This window comes from Piliocolobus tephrosceles, chromosome 7 (assembly GCF_002776525.5).
Source record: "Piliocolobus tephrosceles isolate RC106 chromosome 7, ASM277652v3, whole genome shotgun sequence".
NCBI lineage: Eukaryota > Metazoa > Chordata > Mammalia > Primates > Cercopithecidae > Piliocolobus > Piliocolobus tephrosceles.
The window spans coordinates 98,254,538-98,278,127 of NC_045440.1; the positions used below are offsets into that span (position 1 = coordinate 98,254,538).

At 42.9% G+C, this 23,590-nt stretch overlaps 1 long non-coding RNA gene across 1 annotated transcript in view; it reads right to left on the reverse strand.

Moving 5' to 3' along the window:
* The window catches only part of LOC111520889, a 508,845-nt gene extending 507,319 nt beyond the window's left edge, over positions 1-1,526 (reverse strand). The window contains exon 1 of the long non-coding RNA XR_002724789.1: positions 1,149-1,526. This is a non-coding gene — a long non-coding RNA (uncharacterized LOC111520889). The remainder of the gene's footprint in view (positions 1-1,148) is intronic.
* Positions 1,527-23,590: the final 22,064 nt, after the last annotated feature.

Here is a 23,590-nt window from a genome sequence, read left to right on the forward strand (position 1 = left end):
TCACAGGAGGGCTGTGTGTCCTGGACCATGCAGAAAGGTGGACTTGTTGCTCACCTCCTTTCCCTTTTAGCTTTCCCCTTATTCCACCAGCCTAGTTCCCTTTTCTCCAGTTTGAACGCCCATGTTCCTTAAGTGCTTTCTTATGGAACAGAGAAACAGCCCGTGCATTAGCAGAAAAGCAAGACCTAGAAGGGCTGATTCTGAGCGATGTCCAGGATTTTCTTGAGAGAGGATGGAGGCAACTTGCAGGGGGAGTGGGGAGACATGAGGCAAGAGAAGTGCGGAGGAAGCAAATCCTACAGGGATCTGGGCTTTCTCATGAGGTTCTGGGGCCCGTTTAAGGGATTAGGAATGAAAAAATATGATCAGGTTTGGGACTGCTGGATAAAATGTTGCCACTTCATATGATACACACTGTTATCTCCGATACACATGAGGTGTTTCCATGGAAGTAGACATAAGATATTTGGGGTCTCAAAGCAACTCTCTTCTGTGAAAATGTCCGATTCCTACACAACCAGAAAGGAAATTCATCTCTCCAGGAATATTCATCCAGCCAAAATTGTAAAGCAGAGAAAAAGAAATTTAGACACACTACACATCTAGTGCCTAGATAAAAGACCTCCCCCAACCCCGACCCCCGCAAGCCCTGGAAGAACAACTTCATCAGTGATTTTCTTAACACAAAACACAACACACACACAAAGAAGACCCAGAGCTGGTGGGGGCTTTTTTTTTTTTTTTTTTTTTTTTTTTTTTTGAGTCTCACTCTGTCACCCAGGCTGGAGTGCAGTGGTGCGATCTCCGTTCACTGCAACTTCCACCTCCCAGGTTCAAGCCATTCTGCCTCAGTCTCGAGTGGCTGGGACTTTCGGCGCCCGCCACCACCTCCGGCTATTTTTTGTATTTTTAGTACAGATGAGGTTTCATCATATTGGTCAGGCCATTCTCAAACTCCTGAGCTCGTGATCCGCCCGCCTCAGCCTCCCAAAGTGCTGGGAGTACAGGCGTGAGCCACTGCGCCCAGCCTGGTGGGGGCTTTTTAAAGTCGTATGTGTAACAGTGCACGAATTTCTCTCTCAGGAAAAACAATCTCTAAAGAAAACTTTAATGGAAAATTCACACCATGAGTACCCTACCTACTTTACCCTAGCCCGAGTTTCACAAATACTTGCTTCTACCCCACACAGCCAGGCACTGAGAAGCGTCCAGAAAGTCTCCAACTGCCCGAGATTCCCAGAGAGGCAGAGCGCAGAGAGCCACGATGAGAACTCTGGATGGAGTAAACTTCCAGGTCCATGTGGGTTTCCAGGACCCAGCCCACATCTGCCAACCCACCGTGTCCTCTGCTCCATGTTTACCTTCTGCATCCTTTTCACTGATGCCTTCAAATATCCCTCTGTGTGCACGGAAAAAGTGGTTATGCTGCCAATTTAAAGAACCAAGGCTTCAGAGGAAAGGAACCTCACGCGTGCCCCCACCCCCTCCACTCCCCGGTTCCCACTGGCTATTTGTAAAAGTTACTCACAGGAGGAAGAGAAAGAGCCTTCGTGTGTGATTACCTGCTCACCTCACGGTGGGGTGAACCAAGGTTCTCTGTGCAGTTTCCTCCACCATCTGTTCACACTTCCTTCTCTCGGAGACTTGGCAGGGAAACACTCACTGTTTTTCATCCTAACTCAAAGACAGTGAGATTCTTCATACCTGCACAGGAACCATGCAAGTTGTGATTGAAAGGAGCATCATGGGATGCAAACAGAAAGAAAAGCGGTGAAAGCACCAAGCTGCGGATTCTAACAGCTTCCAGAACGCTGGGCCACAAGTGGCCATCAGACTGCAGAGTTCCATTTCCTTCTTTCTTTACAGGTTAAACTCTGTCAAATTTGATCCAACTCCAACCCAAACTTCTGTTGAACGAAATGATTGTTTTCTAAGCTCCAGCTGGTAGCAAACTCATTTTGAGACATATTCAATATAACTGAACTGCAGCGCAACACAAGGGCGTGCCTTGGCCTGAATTTCCCTCTCCTTCCTCTCCTTCTCAATCCCCTTCTTCTCTTCCTCCCTTCATTCTCACCGATTTCCTTTCAGGTGTTTTTTTTTTTTTTTTTTTTTTTTTTCTTAACCCTTTTTTAAGTTCACTTTTCAGGCCTCATTTCTGCTTCATTTTCTTTTTTTTTTTTTTTTCTTTTTTTGAGATGGAGTCTCACCCTGTCACTCAGGGTGTAGTTCAGTGGCACAATCTCGGCTCACTGAAACCTCTGCCTCCCAGGTTCAAGCAAATCTCCTGCCTCAGCCCCCTGAGTAGCTGGGATTACATGTGTGTGCCACCATGCCCAGCTAAGTTTCGTATTTTTTAGTAGAGAAGGGGTTTCACCACATTGGCCAGGCTGGTCTCGAACTCCTAACCTCAGGTGATCCACCCATCTTGGCCTCCCGAAGTGCTGGGATTACAGATATGAGCGACCATGTCCAGCCTTCTTCTTCATTTTCTAGATGTCTTTCACCCTTTCCTATCTTCACCCTCACTTATTTACACTTCGCTCTCTCTTTTGCCTTTTGTTTCTCTCTTCTAACTTTCTTCTGTCTTCTTGTCCCTTCTCAATCTTAATGTAGAGAGAAGCTACAAACTCAAAACCAGGTGATGTTGAAAACGTTACCAAAAGAGACCACACGGCACTGACTCATCAGAACAGACACTAGCGGTTGAGCTGCAGCAAGGTCTAGAAGGTTTCCTGCTCTACCACTAACCAGTGGGTTGTGGGGAGGTCTAGGGGAAGCAGGCACGAGGGGCAGGGAGATGAGAAAGCCCTCAGAAGGCTCATGGCCATGGCTAATTACTACACAGTACAGAAGTATTTCTATCTTTTAACAGTCAATACAGCTGTACAAGAGTGTACCAAATTGAGTACAAGAAAAACAGGTCCCAACATCCCAGAAAGAGCCTGGTTCTGTCAGCCAGGACTCGGTGCTGCTAGGAGCTGGTGTTGGCATTCATAGTCTCGTTGAACACAGACAATTTCACAGAACCCCAATATCACACCAGTCCACTCCACAACTGTAACAAATCAAAGCAAAACAAGAACACTCCAAAAAACATGCCTGAGCATGGACAAAACTAGAAACATTGTTGAATGCACAAAAACGACCAAACATCCCCCTGTTGTGCTAATGAGTGACAACTGCTGCTTTTTCTTTTTTTCTTTTTTCTTTTTTTTGAGATGGAGTTTCGCTCGTTGCCTAGTCTAGAGTGCAATGGCATGATCTCAGCTTACCACAACCTCTGCCTCCCAGGTTCAAGCGATTCTCCTGCCTCATCCCCCTGAGTAGCTGGGATTACACGTATGTGCCACCAAGCTCAGCTAATTTTGTATTTTTAGTAGAGACAGGGTTTCTCCATGTTGGTCAGGCTGGTCTCGAACTCCCGACCTCAGGTGATCCACCCGCCTCGGTCTCCCAAAGTGCTGGGATTACAGGCGTGAGCCACCGCGCCTGGCCAGACAGCTGCTTCTTTACCCATCAGAGCTCTGGCCTGATTCCTTACTCCTACCTTATAGAGGCCTGTTTAAGATACCCAACAATAAAATCCCCCTGCTTCCTGAAAGCATCCAGGTCTTAAACGCATCTAATCCTGATGTTTTGCCTTTTTAAAAAAATTTTATTTTAGATTCAGGGGATACATCTGCAGGTTATTATTTGGGTATGTTGTGTGATGCGGAGGTTTGAGCTTCTAATGATCCCATCGCCAAGTAGGAACACGGTACCTGACAGGTAGTTTTCAACCTTCCTTCCCTTTCTATTTGAAATCCCCAGTTTCATTGTTACCATCTTTATTCCCATATGTCATGGACAATTATTAGCTCTTACTTATAAGTGGGAACATGTGGTATTTGGTTTTCTGTTCCTGTGTTAATTTGCTTAGGACAATGGCCTCCAGCTCCACCCATGTTGCTGCAAAGGACATGATTTCATTCCTTTTTACAGCTGTGTAGTATTCCATGGTATATATGTGTCGCATTCTGCTGAGGCTCCCCACAGTTCCCTGTGGTATGGTCTCCCTCATAGCAACCAACAATAAACTCAACTTGTTTAACCACAGGTGCGTGCCCAGTGGTCTTTGGCTGCAAGATCATTGAGGAAATACGAATTCACACCCTGCCCAAAGGCTTAAGATCCCTTTGAGGAGGGGATTTGTGGCAAGGAGGATCTGAGCCTTCAATGAGGACGGTTAATTAAGTTCCCCTGTGAGGAAGAGAAAAGGGGGACCCATTCCCCACCTTGTCCCTCTTCTGGAGTTTTGATCCTGGAAAACTTCCAAGAAGGGAGCATGACAAAGAGGGCAGTCTCCAGTGACAAGAAGAAGAACATGATAGCTCTTAGATCTAGCAGGTGAAATCCCAGCCTTTTACCTGGGGAGCCCGTTAAGGCACCAGGAGAAAAGTACACAGTTTGGTAAAGATGAATCCCTTTATCTGCCCTGCTTGAGGGTGGATTATTGCCCACTTGGGCAGCCCTCTCTGTGTCCTTAAATGGTTCCAGGGCACCTGTATTATTGCTGCTTACCTCCCTGCCACAGTCACTTCCACTCCAGAACTGACCTCCCTTCCCACAGAGTTGGATCATAGGTGCAAGAAAATGGGACAAAAACAGGTGAACAAGCATGCTCCTTCTTCCTCCCTGTGGCTAGGTTTTCAAGCTTGGTGCAGGAGCTCCGACAGACATTTTCCCTTTCATGATTGCTTTCAACTAACACAAGGGAAAGAGCTTAGAACAAACAGAAAATTTACCAACCCATCAAGGCTAATGTCAAGAGATAGGACTGACCTCTGCCTTTCAAAATGCAACTTTACTTTCAGAGAAGCACCAGGTTTCCAGGAACCTGATGGGCTACACAGCGTGCCCAAATTCACAGAGCAATGTTTTCCTATAAAGCAATTCTTTTCTGCTTTCAGACACTTAGTGAAATATGCTGCTTCAGGAGCATGTATAATTGCCACGCAACAAATTAGCCACAAACCAAAATTTAGGATTGTTCCTAAATTATTCAAGATGTTGGAAAAATACATACACAAAACAGATCAATCAAAGAAATCAAATACATACCCCGCAGTTTTGAGACAATTAGGTGAGAAACATTCTGCAATCGAACACCAACAATTATTTCTCCCACTGAGTGGTATCAGAAAGCTTAGAAAAAATTAAATATGGTATCATCACTAACCCACAAGTAGAAAATGTCATCCTGAGCACTGATATCAGTAAACAGAATTGCAAAGCCTAATAGAATCACAGAACAAATGCAAACCTGAGGGAATCACCATCTTTAAAATAAAACAACGATTATCTCCACGTGTGAGATTTTCGCTGCCAGGGGAGCTGCTACCTGATTCAAGGATCTCACTATGGCAGGACTAGCACGGGGGTGTGCCAGGGTGGAGGGGCGTCTCTGCATCCCACCAGCACCTTAGTCACCCACCTGTGGGACAGTTTAATCTGACAGAACAAAGCAGATGGCAGGTGTTGGGATGAAATCTCAGCATGCTCAGGACGCATTCTCTCTGTGCTCATTAAAAAGATATAATAATTGAGGCAACTGAGCTGCTATCACAAATAAATCCCAACTTTCCAGGGCCTTAATAAAATAAAGGTTTCTCACTTAAGTAATTTTCCAATGTGAGTGCTCCTGGTCTATGGGCAGCGTTCTTCCCCATGATGCTTTCCATGTTATGGCTACAACCCTCCTCTACAGCAACAGTCCTCCTACTTAGCTGTCTCCTAGAATCACCTAGGGAGCTTTTCCTGCTGCTGGGACTACAGCCCAGCCTGATTAATTAGCATCCCTAGGGGTGGACTCTGAGCACTAGGACGTTAAGGATCGCCAGGTGATTCCAATGAATGCCAAGGTTGCAACCACCATGCCAGAGCTCCAGAGTCCTTCACATTGGACTGCTGGAAGAGGAGAGAGGCAGCAGAGAAGGCACCCCACTCTCTAAAGCCCTGACCCAGAGATGAGATGTTACTCTGCTCACATTCCATCACGGCAAATGTGTATGCAAGCAGGGACAGAAAAGGTAAGTCTCTGCTTGGACTGCCCTCTCCTGGTAACCTTCCCACAACACAGAAAGGAGAGTACACATTTTTGGTGGACACCTGAATATCTTAATAAAGCGGTGAGCATATGAGAGGGGCTAAACAGAAGCAGAAATCAGAAAGGAGAAAGGAGGTAAGGGTTAGGAGTAGAGAGACAGAAGAGGAGAGAACCACAGCAGGTGGAAAGTCAATGTCGCTTGGCCCCTCACTCCATCTGGTGCCATTGCTCACCTGGGAATACAAGTGCCACCCTCTGCCCAGTCTTCTACCCTGGACACACCACTTCACCAGTGTTTTGGTTTGGGTTTGTGGTTTTTTAAAAGCACAATGTCAGTGACCGCCAAATCACTTTTTCTGAAATTGGGATCAAATCAAAAGCAAAACACTGGGAGGTATTCTCATCTCCCCAACTCAGTTGAGGGACCCTAATGAATCAAGATCAAATTATATGACCATATAGGATCAATTTCTCTCCCTACCAAATCAGGAGCATTGCTTTGGGGGTAGCTGGTACTTTGATACACCTACATACTCCATGCTGAGAGGAAAGACATGGAACGATAAGCAGTCACATCAAGATTTTTAGCAGCCAGGGGGAGTGCTTGGTAGAGCTCCATTGGCTGGGACATACAATGGCCTGTGTTTTAAGCCAAAATAGAGCCCACCTTCTGCTTGGCTCCAATACAGAAGTCACTCTTTTTACCAAATTAAGCCAAAGCAGAAATCCCTTCCCAATGCCACAGTGTAGCAGAAAACATGGAGACAGAACCCAGGGGTAGTGGCACACAGGGCAACTGCTCAGAACAGAGATGAGCAAGCCCTGGAGCCTTGGGAAAAGGACACTTCTGACAACTATGCAGATGTTTTTGCAGAGCATGTTGAGAAACATCAGTCTCCTTTAAATACTATTCACATAGACTCATGCTGCAAATGAACTTGGACTAGTGGCAGAGAGGGACTTAGAATTCTCTACAAATGCTAATAAGGGCTAGATACAACCAATCAATGGCCCCTCAGAGTGGTTGGGGACAAAAACAGTGCTGGCCACATGGAAATGGGCAGCAGGATGAGGATGGCGTAAGAAAAGATGCCTGGATCAGACCAGGACTGAGATGATTTCTTGGCTACAGTTTGCTGAGGGTTTCCCCAGGAGGTTAGGAAGTGGAAATGAATCTCACACCACCACTGGATAGTATTCATGATTGTTGTAAATAATCAAGCTTGGGTAACCCCTAGAGTAATCTACATAATGTTCTAATCCCGCGGTGGGAGTTACATCATACCCAGCAGGTCCTGCTTGTTACCTTTACACGGCATGGCATGGCATGGTGTGGCATGGCATAGTAATACCCTTCCAGGTATTAATATAAATATAGACCTAATCTGGATATGCCCCACTAGACTGATATAGTCATCATCCCAGAGTCCAGAGTGGGGCTTCCAGGCAAGCAGTTTGCTCCACAAAGAATACAGCTCTCAGCAGCATTGGAAAGAAGAAAGAAGGAAGAAGAAAGAAGAAGAAGGAGAAAGAAGAGGAGGAGGAGGAAGGGATAGAGGGAACAAGGAAGAGAAGGAAGAAAACAGGACTCACTTCTGGGAGGAAATACAGTATACTGAAAATAATAGATTCAAGCATGATGAAAGCAGAATTCAGTGCAGACTCTGGCAAAAACTAATGTTTATGACCTTGGACAAGTCCCATATCATCTCTGGGCTTCAGTGGCCTCCTGTAAAATGACAGTATTGGACTAGAAAATCAAAAGGCCCCTTCTAGTTCTGCAATCCTTCCTTCTAGTCAGTGATGAAGATAATTATGGGAAAATGACTACCTAAATTCAATTTGGTTTCTTGTAAGAAATGACTTTATATAAGTCTCTAGTCATTTCTAAATTATTGATGCAAAAGAACTCAGAATAGAAATTATGCAGACCTCTGCTTTCTCCTTTTCTGATTCTGCTACTCGTAGCCGTCGTCGTGTTCAGTGAAGTTACTATAAGATGAACAGCAGGAAAAAAAGAGAGAGAGAAGGAGCTAAAATGCAATCATTTCATTTTCCTTACTTGGTAAAGAGCAAATATTGAGCAACAACATACCAGTAGGTACCAGTGGGGACTTGATACATCAAAGAGGAAAAGGAAGGCCGGGTGCTCATGCCTGTAATCCCAGCACTTTGGGAGGCCAAGGCAGGTGGATGACTTGAGGTCAGGAGTTCAAGACCAGCCTGGACAACATGGTGAAATCCTGCCTCTACTGAAAATACAAAATTAGCTGGGTGTGGTGGTGCACTCTTGTAATCCCAGCTAATAGGGAGGCTAAGGCAGGAGAATTGTTTCCAACCCAGAGACGGAGGCTGCAGTGAACCAAGATTGCATCACTGCACTCCAGCCTGGGCCAACAGAGTGAGACTCCATCTCAAAATAAATAAATACATTGAAAAAATAAAAGGAAAAGGAGAAGAAGGAAATGTAAGCCTTGTTTGACATGCCCATGATTTGCTGTCCTGTCCTTGGCATGTGAGGAGAGCTGGCACATAATGACCAGCCTTCCTTGCTATCTGCTGGGGAGGCCTCTGAATGTATGTGAGCCTTAGGTTGGATTTCTCATAGTAACTTAGATCTGATGTATCTTTTCTCATTAAAGCTCTGGTCTTCTCATTCTTACAGATTTGTACTTTCATTCTATATGTGCTGTCTCACATCACACATAAAAAGGCAGTAGTAATTGTGTGAATCTGGCCATCTTACAAGTACCAAAAGTTGTTCAATGGAGACTTGGTGATGAGGTCATCTTTCAGGACTTTTGTGTTCATAAGGTGTTGGGGTAAGCTCCTGTCTTCTTAGACGTATTTACACCAGCACTGTATACCTAAATGTGGCCCACAGCTACAAAGGACAGTGTTAAGCAGAGATCTGTTGCCTCTCAAAAGTCAAACCTCTAGGCTAGGGGAGGGATAGCATTAGGAGAAATACCTAATGTAGACGAGGGGTTGATGGGTGCAGCAAACCACCATGGCACGTGTATACCTATGGAACAAACCTGGAAGTTCTGCACATGTATCCCAGAACTTAAAGTATTTTTAAAAAGTCAAACCTCTACTTGGTCATTGAATAAGTGAAGCTAAGTTGTCCTTACAGATTGTCACAAAGATTCAGGTGTCTAAAGAACAAGGAGTTTATCTTTTTTCCTGTAACAGTCCAGGTACCCAGGCTGACAACGGCGCTGCCATCTTCAGAAAGCAGCTGCCAAGGCCTCTCTGGGAATTGCCATCCAGTTAGCCATGAGAGGAAAGGAGCATAAAGGAACTCACCAGGGAGGTTTTTACGGGCCAGCCCTGACAGCTGTACATATTACTTCCACTCACATTCTGCTAGACAGCACTTAGGCACCTGGTTAAATCTCAATGTATGGAAGGCTAGTAAATGTAATTTCACTGTGACCAGAAAAAGGGCAAATGAATTTTGATGAACGAATGCCTAGTGGTATTTACCACAGCATTTTTCAATTACAGATCACAACTCAGTGCATCATAAAATCAATCCAGGAAGTAGAATTAGCACTTTTAAGATGGAGTGGAAAAGAGCAGAGAAGGGAAGAGAACAGAACTGAATGGAATGGGGAGGAACAGAAGGATAAGAGAGCAAGGGCCTGAGCGGGGAGGGATCAGACAGTATTGCATGTGTAAGGGTAAGTACTATTTAATGAAATGTGTATAACAGTTTTGTGTGTGTTAATAAATTATAAGGCAAAATGAATTTCCTCCTGTGGGTCACAATCAGAAATGTCTGAATGCCACTTGCTTAATGTAATGTATTAATTCATTTTCACACTGCCGATAAAGACATACCTGAGACTGGGTAATTTACAAAAGAAAAAAAAGAGGTTTATTGGACTTACAGTTCCACGTGGCTGGGGAGGTCTCATAATCATGGTGGAAGGTGAAAGGCACGTCACACACGGCAGCAGACAAGAGAAGAGAGCTTGTGAAGGGAAACTCTCCTTTTTAAAACCATCAGATCTTGTGAGACTCATTCACTATCCTGAGAACAGCACAGGAATGACTCACCCCCATCAATCAATCACCTCCCACTGGGTTCCTCCCACAACACATGGGGATTGTGGAAGGTGCAATTCAAGATGAGATTCGGGTGGGGACATATCACTTAGTCTCTGTCTCTTCTTAAGTTTGTTATTTAAAAATCTAGGAAAAATAAAAATTAAAAAATCCCAGAAAAATGTGGGAGTTTTTTCTTCCCTCAGCCTGCTATTATAATATGTCTCATTGAGCAACAAACTAACACTATGCATTATTCACTAGAGGGTGAGATTCGGTCTTGGACAGCACTGAGTGGGGGAAATACGTTCCTTTATTCATCTACTGATTCATAACAAAACAGAACTAGATATGGAGTTGGAAAACCTGGATTCAGACCCCTGCTGTTAGGCTACTTCATGTATTCATCCCCTTCACAAATACGTATTGAGTACCCACCATGTGTTAGTCACCATGCTGGATGCTGGAGATAAAGCATTCAGCAAATAGTCAAGGTCCCTGACCTCACTTTTCTTTGGAGAGACAAACAACAAACAAGGAAACAAACCAGATAACTACAGATTATGAGGGGCATATTCTGTTCACCTCTTAGGGCCTCTGTATTAGGGTTCTCTAGAAGGACAGAACTAATGGAATAGATATAGAGATGACGTAGAGATAGAGATAGATACAGATAGAGATACAGACACAGACACAGACACAGATACAGATACAGATATAAAGGGAAGTCTATTAAGTACTAACTCACATGATCACAAGGTCCCACAATAGGCCCTCTGTAGGCTGAGGAGCAAAGAGAGCCAGTTTGAGTCCCAAAACTGAAGAACTTGAGGTCTGATGTTCAAGGGCAGGAAGCATCCAGCACAGGAGAAAGGTGTAGATTGGGAGGCTAGGCTAGTCTCTCTTTTCACATTTTTCTGCCTGCTTATATTCTAGCTGGGCTGGCAGTTGATTACATGGTGCCCACCCAGATTAAGGGTGGGTCTGCCTTTCCCACCCTTAACCCTTAAGCGTATTTCCCCTACTCAGTGGAGTCCAAGACAGAATTCCACCCTATAGCCCACTGACTCAAATGGTAATCTCCTTTGGTAACACCCTCACAGACACACCCAGGATCAATATTTTGTATCCTTCAATCCAGTCAAGTTGACATTCAGTATTAACCATCATAGCCTGCATTTTCTCACTTATAAAACTAGTATTGTATAATCTATACCTCAAAGGCATGTGAGGGTGCTTTTAAGTGTCTATACCTAGGTAAGGAATTACTTTACTTCTTCAGCTATGATTTGCTAAATTCTGACCCCATGCCCAGGAGTGTTCCAGGACCATGGAGTTTAGTTATTAACAAATTAAACAACCTTGTTATGAAGCAGCCTCCCCTGGTGTTAGGGATTGAATTATATCTCCCAGAAAAGATCTGTTGAAGCCCAATCTGAAGCCCCAATCCCAGGCACCTCAGAATAGGATCGTACTTAGAAATAGGGCCTTTGCAGATGTAGTCAAGTTAAGATAAGGTCATTAGGGCAGACCTTAGTCCAATATAACAGGTGTCCTTATGATCAGAGGAAACTTTTGGGCTAAGGTCATGCATAGAAAATTCTCAAAAGAAGATATACAAATGGCCAACAAACATACAAAAAAAACTCAACATTACTAATTATCAGGGAAATGCAAATCAAACCCACAATGTGATACCATCTTACTCCTGCAAGAATGGACATAATTTAAAAATCACAAAAGAATAGATGTTGGTATGGATGTGGTGAAAAGGGAACACTTTTACACTGCTAGTGGGAATGTAAACTAGTACAACCACTATGGAAAACAGTATGAAGATTTCTTAAAGGACTTTGGAATGACCATTGGATTCAGTGATCCCACTACTGGGTATCTACCCAGAGGAAAAAAAGTCATTATACGAAAAAGATACTTGCACATCCATGTTTATAGCAGCACAATTTGCAATTGCAAAAATATGGAACCAGCCTAAATGCCCATCAATCAATGAGTATATAAAGAAAATGCTACATATATATATATATATATATGTGCTATATACACACACACACACACACACACACACACACACACATCATGGAACACTACCCAACCATAAAAAGAAATGAAATAATAACATTTGCAGCAACCTGGATGGAGTTGGAGACTATTATTCTAAGTGAAATAACTCAGGAATGAAAAATCAAACATCGTATGTTCTCACTTGTATGTGGGAGCTAAGCTATGAGGACGCAAAGGCACAAGAATGATATAATGGACTCTGGGGATTCAGGGGGAAGGGTGGGAGGGGATAAGGGATAAAAGAATTGGGTACAATGTACACTGCTCAGGTGATGGATGCACCAAAATCTCAGAAATCACTGTTAAAGAACTTCTACATGTAACCGAACACCACCTGCTCCCCAAAAACTATTGAAATAAATAAAACACAAACTGAAAAAAAGCAAAGGGGAAACTTTGACACTAGCATGCACACAGGAAGAATGTCATTTGAAGATGAAGGCAAAGATCAGGATGATACGTTTACAAGCCAAAGAACACAAAACCACCAGAAGCTACGAGAGAGGTATGACACAGATTCTCTCTCACAGCCCTTGGGAGGAACCAGTGCTGCTGACACCTTGATCTTGAACTTCCAGCCTCCAGAAACTGTGAGTGAATAACCTTCTACTCTTTAAAAAGCCACCCAGTTTGTGGTGCTCTGTTAAAACAGCCCTGGCAAACTAATATATCTGGATAGCAAGAGCCAGGACAGCAACACAAAGAGTCTAGACAGCTCTGCAGCAGGACTTCAGGTCGTTTCTTGATGGATGGATTCTAGGGCTCCAGGCCATCTGCCGAATGCAGAAACTTTGAAAATGAGGGCTATTTTCATTCAAATGCTGCTCATTTTCTTTTTTCCCTATAGCATTAGGCTGGAATAGGGACGTGAGAAAGTGAATACAATGCCATTATTAACATCATTAACAATTCACTTATACAAATCTCAGAGAGAATTAGATTTTAATGTTTCCTTACACTGAGTGCCGGTGCTGGCTACACCCAGCTAATTCAAGGTGACAAAACTGGTTAAGCCCATGCGTGATTTATTTTCACTCCTATAGAAAGTTGACACTTTATTCATTAAACTACTCCCTTTAACACATTTCTAAATCATTGCTCTCCACTCTGATCCGGTCTAGTTTTCATTTCTGAGTTTCAGCCGGAATGGCTTTCATAATGATTTCTTTTTTTACCTGACAAGGGAAGTTAAAACCTCCCCCTACTGAACATTTAAAAGGGAAATTTGGGGTTTTTGTCAGGCTGTTTATCATATCTTACAAATACTCAAATCTATTTCCTTTGGAAAAGGTTTGTCTTTCTATGACAGGCATATAAAAAGGTTTTATTACAGTGCTCTATTCACTGGAGCTGCTCTGCCCAAAGATAAAAAGGAATTCATTTTCTGGATTTTCCTTGAATGTCAGCTCTATAGTTTCTTTCTATTATCAGAGTTCTTAACTCATGAAGAATGAAGGGGAAAGAAAATTCAAGCTGATATACAATATCAAGATCCATTATGGACTAACACGAAAATCAAAAATCCCAAAATAAAATCCAAATCTAAATGAAAGTGATAAGTAAAACCAGGAAAAAAAAAATCTCTGTAGGTTTAATAGCAAGCAATCATTGGATTTACTTCAAACATGCTCTGTTGCATGGCTCCCCAGATCTGAAAAACCTCCCCAGCATCATTTTCTAAGTACACTCTGATCTGTCAGCTATGATATGAAGCAGCGCTTCTCAGGCTCTGCAGTGCGTGGAAATCACCTGGGGAACTGGATAAAGTGCAGATCTGCATTCAGTAGGTGGGGTGGCGGGGAGCCTGAGCCTCTGCCTTGCTGACAAACCCCCTGGTGACACTGCTGCTGTCAGGCACAACACCCTGAGTAGCCAGGGGATACAGCTTAAAAGACCCAAGCAGCGTGTTCCAGGCCTGACTGGAAACATGAGCTTCACTCTAATCTTTGAGCTGGCTTTGTCGGAATAACAATCTGGATATTACACAAGAGTCTTGGATCCCACTAATTTGTACCCCTCCTGGAATTCACCATTGTCTGGGCATGACGGAGGGTTGATTGAGAGTCCACATCTGATTCTGACCCCAGCCAGCCCCATGGACTCATGTCTGAGGCCTTCAGAGAAGGAAGAGTACAGACAAGCTTGAAGAGCTGTGCGCAGTCGGGACTCTGGGAGACTCAGAGACCCATGCAGAGGAGAGCCATTGAGCGTAGCTGGTTTAGGAACTGGAAAAAATGCAGAGGGGCCAAGACCAATGCCACCGTTAGGATCTGCAATGTGGGAAGCATCAGGAGGCTATACAGTGGCAGCAACGAGGTGCTGCTCTCAAACCACAGACATTGACAAGAATCCAAAACAGAAACAGAGGCAGTCCCAGAGACTCCCAGCAATAACTTGGAGATCTGAATGGGGCTGGAGATCATTCGTTACACAGCTGCAGGAGTGAGCAGAGAAATTTGACTTCCCCATGCATATAAACATGGGCTTAAGGAAATTTGGATTACACTTCCCTCTAGTCATTGGGGCCTTAGGGCAATGAAACAAGGATGAGTCGTTGCAAGTCCATCTCTATGACCAGGAAAATAACTCCAACACAGATAGTAAATCTTCGGATAGTTAAGGTCACAGACCTCTCTCATTTCATAAGTCAGTGAGGTGGCCAATCCCAAAGCACAATAACTAAGTTTTATATAGGAATTTTAAAATAGGGGGAAGTATGGAGGAACCATCCCCTCAATATCTGTAGCATCAAACTTCGGGAGCAATGTAAGTTCAAGAGAAGTCCAATAAGGGATAAATCAAAATCTGCCCTCATTCTTCCTTGCTAAGCCAAAGACATGTTCCATAAACTTCTCAGCCTGAACCCGGCCACATGTATGAGTCCAGGCCTGAGTCCAAGGTATGAGCATCTCTGTAGCCTTCAAACTCTACTTTTAGCAACTTCTATATTCTATTGGTTGTTGCTCCTCTTTTCTTACCTGAAAAAGATGAAGAATTATATTGGCAGCAGAAACTGAGTGACACAGAAAAACCTGAAATTGCCTTCTTCTATGTCTTTATGGCAACAAAACCAACCAACCAATGACACTGTCTGTCCATCCACCTTTACCCACACCAACAACCAAAAGGCTTTCTGCTCCGTAGCCCTGGAGGGCTGGGCTCTGGGCAGTGAGGTGCTCAGAGCAGCAACAGGCAGGACCTTGCCAAAGGTAACATAGGCATCAGTTGCTGTGGAAGGCAAGTCTCACCCTCAGTGTTATCCCTGGATGGCTAAGAGAAATCACATGTTTTTGCACGGTCTGGTCATGCTCGTAACCAGTTATGTGAGACCCCAGGGTTGGCCTGTATGAAAACTTGCATGTGTCCCCTGCTAGTGTTTTTACTCACTCTGGTAGTCAGTTATAGCAGCTCAGGGCAAGCTGATGCTTCAGCACCACCCCTAGATCCATTCCACTGATTGTGTGACATATGCCTCAATTGCTTCTGCTGTCAAAAGGGAATACAATGGTACCAAACTCATTGTGTAGTTAAGAAAATAAGTGAATAATGCATTTAAGAAACACAGCACAGTGCATAGCATATAGTAGATGCTCAGTAAATGTTTGCTGTTGTTGCTGCTGCAGTTTTTGCCCTGTCTTCTACTGCTAAGAGGCAGGGCAGCATAATGGTTAGAAGCATGAGCTAAGGCTTCAGACTGCCTCGGTTTGTAATCCTATCTCCACTGCTACTCAATGGCAAGCTATTCAGCTTCTCTGTGCCTCAGTTTTCTTGCCTGTAAAATAGGGGTGATTATAAGAGTAACTACCCACAAGGTATGAAAAGACGAAATAGGACAATCCATGGAAAGTGCTTAGCATAGAGCACCTAATATACAGTAAGTGCTAGATAAGTTTGCATGCAGTGTTATTATTACTATTATTGCTTCTGACCGGCACCTTTAAAGAGGAAGTCGCTTCCATTTGAGCTTCATACAATATGTTACAAACCAACACACTGACACAAGCTCCTCTGTGCAACTCACTCCCGCCTTGGCACCATCTCCCCATTCAAATGATTTCTAAAAATGCTGCTTGCATTTCTAGAATGCAATTCCAGTGGCGAAAAACGTAAAGTCACCTTCTCAAACTGTACTTTAGCTCATGCTCTTCCCCAGACAGAAAACTGTAGTCAAGAGAAGAGATGCAGTTTCCCGAAGCCTTGATAACATCTTCATTTAAACCTTATCGACACTGTAAAATATTTTTGAGGATTTGGCTTTTTCCCACCTGCCAGCTCCTCACAGCTTGTCTTAGAAACAAAGACATACAGTTAGGCAAATGAAAGAATTTTAATACAATGATTCTGTCTCTTTTGTTTTTTGACATAAACAAAAATTCTTTTCCAGAACCCTCTAACAGGCTGTAAAGAAGCCTTCTTTGGGATTCCTTTTCAGTTGGAGCTGGCTTCTCCATGAAGGCTTGGAGGTCAGGGCAGGGGCTAGATAATCCTCCAAAAAAGTGAATCTGATGAACCTAGCCATCAGTACAGAACCTCAAGTCTGGTCTGAGCAGCTTGTCTTGTTAAAAGTTTGCAGCAATGACAAAAAGTAGGAGTGTTTCAAAAGACTAAACTCATAACACAGCCAGCTTGAGGCCACATTTGTCTCTGATTCCCTCTGCTCTTCTGTCACTCTCCCCCAGTGCCTTTCGGAGACCTCACCTCCCACCACACCCCAGCCCTCAGCCTCCAACCCCCAGCACATACCCACACTCCATATCCCTAATACCCTCCAAATGTCCAGGACCTATGGTAGTGAACATCTGCCCTATCCTAGGCCTGGTTCTCTTCCCTTCCTTCATCAAATTTTCCCATGCCAAATCCCAAGTCAGCAGGTCCCTGCTCTCTTCTACTGAAAATGAGTTTAACTTACCTTACATGAAGGCAGGAAAGGCAATTGCTTATATGATATGATTTAAAGCACACCACCTAGAATGTTCTCTGCTCCCATACTAAAATCTTCCCTATCCCTCTCCCACAGTGCCTTGGATACCATCCTTAGGAGTTTTTCTGCTTTGGGTTCAATCTTTACTGTTTCCAAGAGTCCTCTGTTGAATTACAATAGCACATGGGTTAGAACAACACATGAAGTCATAACTAGGAATAGAGAGTTCATGCAAGAGGAAACAAAAGACAAGGCAGTTGTGATAGAAAAGTAGGGAGGGAAAAGTCAGTCTAGAACATAGGGATTATTTTATTTAGAAAGAATAGACAAGATCAGCCGGGTGTGGTCGCTCACACCTGTAAGTAATCCCAGCACTCTAGGAGGCTGAGGTGGGCAGATCATGAGGTCAGGAGATCGAGACTATCCTGGCCACATGGTGAAACCCTGTCTCTATTACAAGTACAAAACTTAGCTAGGCTTGGTGGCACGCACCTGTAGTCCCAGCTACTCGGGAGGCTGAGGCAGAAGACTCACTTGAACCTGGGAGGCAGAGGTTGCAGTGAACTGAGATTGTGCCACTGCACTCCAGCCTGGGTGACAGAGCAAGACTCCATCTCAAAAAAAAAAAAAAAAAAGAATAGGTAAGGTCATTGGGTAAACAAGGCATGGCATAAAGGCCCTGGGTTATAGAGAAGGAGCCAAAAAGAAAAAAGAAAAAAGGAAGGTTAAAAAGAATTGGGAATAAATCTCACCTACTTCTGGTTCTGCTCAGTTCCAGCAGTGGTGGATCTGAAGTGGAATAATAATTGGAAAAACTAACCCTCCTTTCACTGTGTCATCTGCTAATGTGTTACCTCCCACCGTCTTGCTTCTCTCGTCAGCTTCTCCTTCTGCTCTACCCAGAAAACTTCTCCCTGGAACCAATCAGAATGTGCACTTTACTTTAAAAATGACGTCAATACGGGAATAAGGTACTGCGACAAAACAGCAAGGGGCACAATTTGGTGGGAGGTAAGGACTTTTCAACAGGTCTCTCAAATCACTACATTTTTGTGACAGTTTGTTTCATTATACATAAAACGGGGTTGGATGGTTTTATTCCATTTGTATCCTGTAGAGCCTAGTTACAGTCTCTTCATTCATTCATTCATTCATCAAATACGTACTGAGTACCCACCATATGCCAGGCACTGTTAGGCTCCAGAAATCCAAAATGAAAGCCCTATTCCTGACTTCAGGAAACTCATGTTCTGGCCAACCAGCTCCCCCCACCCAAAAAAAGCTCAACATCACTGATCATTAGAGAAACACAAGCCAAAAAGCCACAATGACACACCATCTTGAGCCAGTCGAAATGGTTTATTACTAAAAAGTCAAAAAATAAAGAGGTTGCAGAGAAAAAGGAATGCTTATACACTGCTGGTGGGAGTGTAAATTAGTTCAACCATTGTGGAAAGCAGTGTGGTGATTCCTTAAAGAACTAAAAACAGAACTACCATTTGACCCGGGAATCCCACTTCTGGGTATACACCAAAGAAAAATAAATTGTTCTACCATAAAGACGTTTGCACACATATGTTCACTGCAGCACTATTCAAAATAACAAAGCCATAGAATCAACCTAAATGTCCATCAACAGTAGACTGGACAAAGAAAATGTGGTACATATACAACATGGAATACTATGCGCCACAAAAAAGAATGAAATCGTGTCCTTTGCAGGAACATGGATGGAGCTGGAGGCCATTGTCCTTAGCAAGCTAACACAGGAACAAAAAAGCAAATACTGCATATTCTCACTTAGAAGTGGGAGCTAAGTGATGAGAACATATGGACACACAGAGGCAAACAAAAGACACTGGGGCCTACCTCAGGGTGGAGGGTCACAGGAAGGACAGGATCAGGAAAAATAACTGATGAGGACTAGGCTTAACACCTGGGTGACGAAATAATCTGTACAACAAACTCCATGACACTAATTTATATAGCAAATCTGCAAATGTACCCCTGAACCTAAAATAAAAAATTAAAATTAAATACTGAAAAAAAAAGTCTTTATAATTTTTTTAAAACTGCAGGTTTGGAGCATTTGCCAGATGCCATGGTGTAAATATCCTCACTATGGCCAATCTCAAGTTACCCACAGTTTAGCAACTGGCTCACATCACTCCGGAATGTGTAACAATCAACTCTCCCCAGCTGATAGCAGCAGGCTCCAGTACAAACATAGTCAAGCAAGGAAGAGGGGTAGCCATCAGAATGCAGAGGCAGGCAAGGGCTATGGAACCATGAAGGTAAGAGACAAAGTCTACCTACAGGAGAATCAAGGGAAACAGAAGAGAGAGAGATCATGAACTCCAGCCATTGAAGGAGAGAAATTCATTTTTACAGTGCCCCACAAGACTGTGAGCTGAGGGAGGACAGAGACCGCGGTTTCTTTCTTACTATATCTTTCTGGTAATATCTTTTGGTGGATTTTTCAGTGTATGACATAGATACACAGTATAGCCGTTAAACTGAGATTCTGAAGGACACAGAATGAACATAAGTAGCTTGTCCCTTTTTCCTGGTGGCTGTACAGTGGTTTTCAGATTTTATAAAAGGAAATCTTGCCATTGCTCAGTGCACCCTGAAAACTCATTTTATTATTTTGACTTCAGTTTTAATTAACTGTACATATGGCTGCTCACTCATTAGGGTCAGATGGCCCAGCTGGTGACAGCGCTTCCTGGCATGTGGGCTGAGCTAGCATGTGCCTTCGGGATTTGGGTCTGTGACGAGAGGTTGTGAAGGAGAAACTCAGGAAAGGTTACAAACTCAGGTGCCAAAAGCAACTGCACAGCTCTTCCAGAGTGAGAGCAAAGAGAAAACGTCTGTAGGAAAACGTTCCAAGGTAACAAACCAAATTCACTCTACAGCAGAGGTTGGTCGGGCGCGGTGGCTCACGCCTGTAATGCCAGCACTTTGGGAGGCCGAGGCAGGCAGATCACCTGAAGTCAGGAGTTCGAGACCAGCCTGGCCAACTTGGTGAAACCTCATCCCTACTAAAAATACAAAAAGTAGCACACCTGTAATCCCAGTTACTCCAGAGGCTGACGTGAGAGAATCACTAGAACCCAGGAGGTGGAGCTTGCAGTGAGCTGAGACCACACCATTGCACTCCAGCCTCAAGAAAAAAAGAAAAAAAAAATTCACTCTACAGCAGAAGTTGACCAAGGACTATTCAAGCCCACTGGAGGTCTGGAGAGGGGCTAAAATGTCTGCAGATTTTTTAAGTTGGCAATTTTCAAAATAAAAATTCAATGACATACTACTAAATCCAATAGCAGAAAAATGCCATGACCCAGAAAATATCACTCCACAAAAATGCAAGTCAATCTAACAACCACTTTCATTTGTGCTACAGCTAAACCTCACTTTTTTAACGCAAACCTCAAAAGACACTTAGTAGAAAACAGGTTTGTAACCCTGGTAGACAACATGGCTTGCCGACTTCCAGAAAAGAGACTTCCTTCTGGAAGGCTAATGTTTCCATACGATTATTTAAAATTGACTGCTGAAGCCATGTCAAACAATGCCAAAAAAACAACCAGCCTGTTTGATTATTTTAGATAGAAAAAATAACCTGTCAACCCACTATTAATATTGTGTAGAAAAACAGTTGATTCACTAAAGGTTTAACTGGCTGCCTAAAGCACCTAGAATGAAGACACCACTTCAAAAGAAAGCGAGAAAGAAAGAGAAAGGAAATGGTAACTCTGTGAGGTAATGAATATTAATTAGCTTGATGCGGCAATTATTTCACAATGTATACATATATCAAAACATTGTTGTGCACCTTAAATATATACCATTTCATTTGTCAATGAAACCTCAACAAAGATGAAAAAGAGAAAAAAAAAGACCCACTGCAGAACAAACAGAAGAATTACAAAACAAGAAAAATACTTTAAAGTAACTAGCAAAAGCCTCTAGCATCCTAAAACATCAATTATAAAAAGCCAATTACTATCAAGTTTTCTTTGATTTCTTTATCAAAGTGAATAATTCTTCAATAGTGGCTACCAACCTCAGCCCTTTCCCTTTCAACAAAAATCTCTGTGCAAACTCTATTGAATTCAAATTTTCTACAACATAAATACATCAACACATTGCTCCAAGGGCCCTGCAGACATTTTCTCAGTAGCACAAGCACAGTGGTAACTAATATCTCACTTACTATATGTTGAGTATAAAAAGTCACTGGCCTGGAGGCCCCCTAAAACACCATATATTTTTCTAAAATCATTAGCATTTTCCCTGTGAAATGACAATATTATATATTGAACCATATTCGTGATTTGTATTCTAGATACTCCAAAAAAGTACCTGAGGTGGTTGAGACAATAAACATATATACTTCACAATCATTCAAATAAGGATAAAATATCAGCCAGGCTTGGTGGCTCATGCCTATAATCCCAACACTTTGGAAGGCTGAGGAGGGAGGATCACTAGAGCCCAGGAGTTCAAGATCAGCATGGGCAGCAAAAAATTAAAAATTAGCCAGGCATAGTGGTGCCAGCCTATACTCCCAGCTACTCAGGAGACTGAGGCAGGAAGTTCGCTTGAGTCCACGAAGTAGAGGCTCTGGTAAGCCGTGTTTGCCCTACTGTACTCCAGCCTGGACAACACAGCAAGACCCTGTCTCACAAATAAATAAATAAGAATAAAATATCGTAAGTAGGTACTTGAGAGGAGGAAGATTATTATACTAGAAACCCAGGCTAAGGGGAGTTATTACAACTGAGTCTTAAATTTTGTTTTATATTTTTCAGTGGCAAACAGGAAACTTGGTGAACATTATAACTCTCACTGATTAAAATAGAAACAAACCTTTTTCCTTTGTACTAAAATCTAAGAGAAAATTATTGTATGAATCCGTATATAAAGAACACTAAACACTAATAGGCAACTTTTAAAGCAATTTTAAAGAAGCAAACATTTTTTTCATATGAACATTTCATATAACCTCAAGGGGATAATATTAAATCATCATTTTATGAAGGTTGTTCTCCAGAGAAATAAACTAATATAGTCCAGGTATGTGATTTTTCTAGAGCTATAATTTGATGAGGAGATATAGCCTGGAAAATCTAATAGATTAGATTTTTAGAAGTTCTGTTAGATAACCTTAGTCAAGTGTAAAACACTGTGGCTGTGTCTTTAACAGACAATCAAAGACTGAGCTCCCTTGAGTGTGTCTATTATGTCTGGTCGATGCCTAAAATCAGACCTGCATGCTTTTGATAACAGAAGTGCGAAGAGGAAGATGTTAACCACTTGGTTAACATAATCAAAAAGCAGCACAGTAGATATCAGTCATGATACCTGCCCTGCCCAGAGCCCTTGCAGCCATCTTTGCTGAAAGGGTTGTACCACATGTACCTGGCCAAAGAAAACCGGACAGGGGCAGTCACCTAACTTAAAGACCAATAAGCCATAGGCCAATTAGGCCCATGATATGTGTAGGGGAGAAAAGTAGCATCTTTTACTCATCCATCACAAGGTTCATGGCTGAGGCTCCTATCATAAAAGACAGATTAACAAGAGAAAAGCACACACATTTATCTAATATATGTTTTATGTTACTCTAGCACCTTCAGAAATGAAGACCCAAAGAAATATGGAAATGTGTATTTGTATGCTTACATTTGATGAAGAGCAGATGGTTGTGGAGAAGTAAGATCGAAGGATAATAGGATATGATCTAATAGGAATAAACTGGGGGAAACTTATCAAGGCTGTTCAGATACTTCTCTGTGTCTGTGTCTTCGGAGATAAGGATGTTGCTTTCCTCTAGGTATAAGACAGGCAACACTGGAGTGATAGTTTGATGACCTCTTTCAGGGAAAGGTTAACTGGGTTTTATGGCCTGATTCAGGGGAAGAGGAAAAAGGAGAAGGCGAAAGTGACCTCCCTGCTTCTTTTGTTCCTCAAATGACAAGCTGCCATATTTTGGGGTAACTTGTCTTGAGTCCCATCACATGGCTTGACTTGAAAACATAAACTTATCCATTCTGATTGGCTCTCTTCACCATTTAAACAAACAAACAAAAAAACACTGAGATTGGGTCAGTTAACTGTGGGAACAGCAGCTGAAACATTGTGAGATAGATGAAAGTCAGGATTCGTGTTGCTCCATGTATAAAACAAAGCTAAAAACAAGAGAAAGCTATGAGACAGAGAAGATTGGAGGCAGAGGAGTGCATGGAGATAAAGATGAGAAATCTGAGCAGAAAGGATCCAAGGGTGGTTTCCAGAGGAGGCTGAGCCATGTCCATTTCCAAGCTCTAGAATTCAGATCATTCTGCTTCTCTCTACTCTATGGGTCCTGCCCTTTCCTGTCTGGTTCTTCAGTGTTTCCTGGCTTCCTGTGTGTATGTAGCCTTCAAGTAAATGGTGGA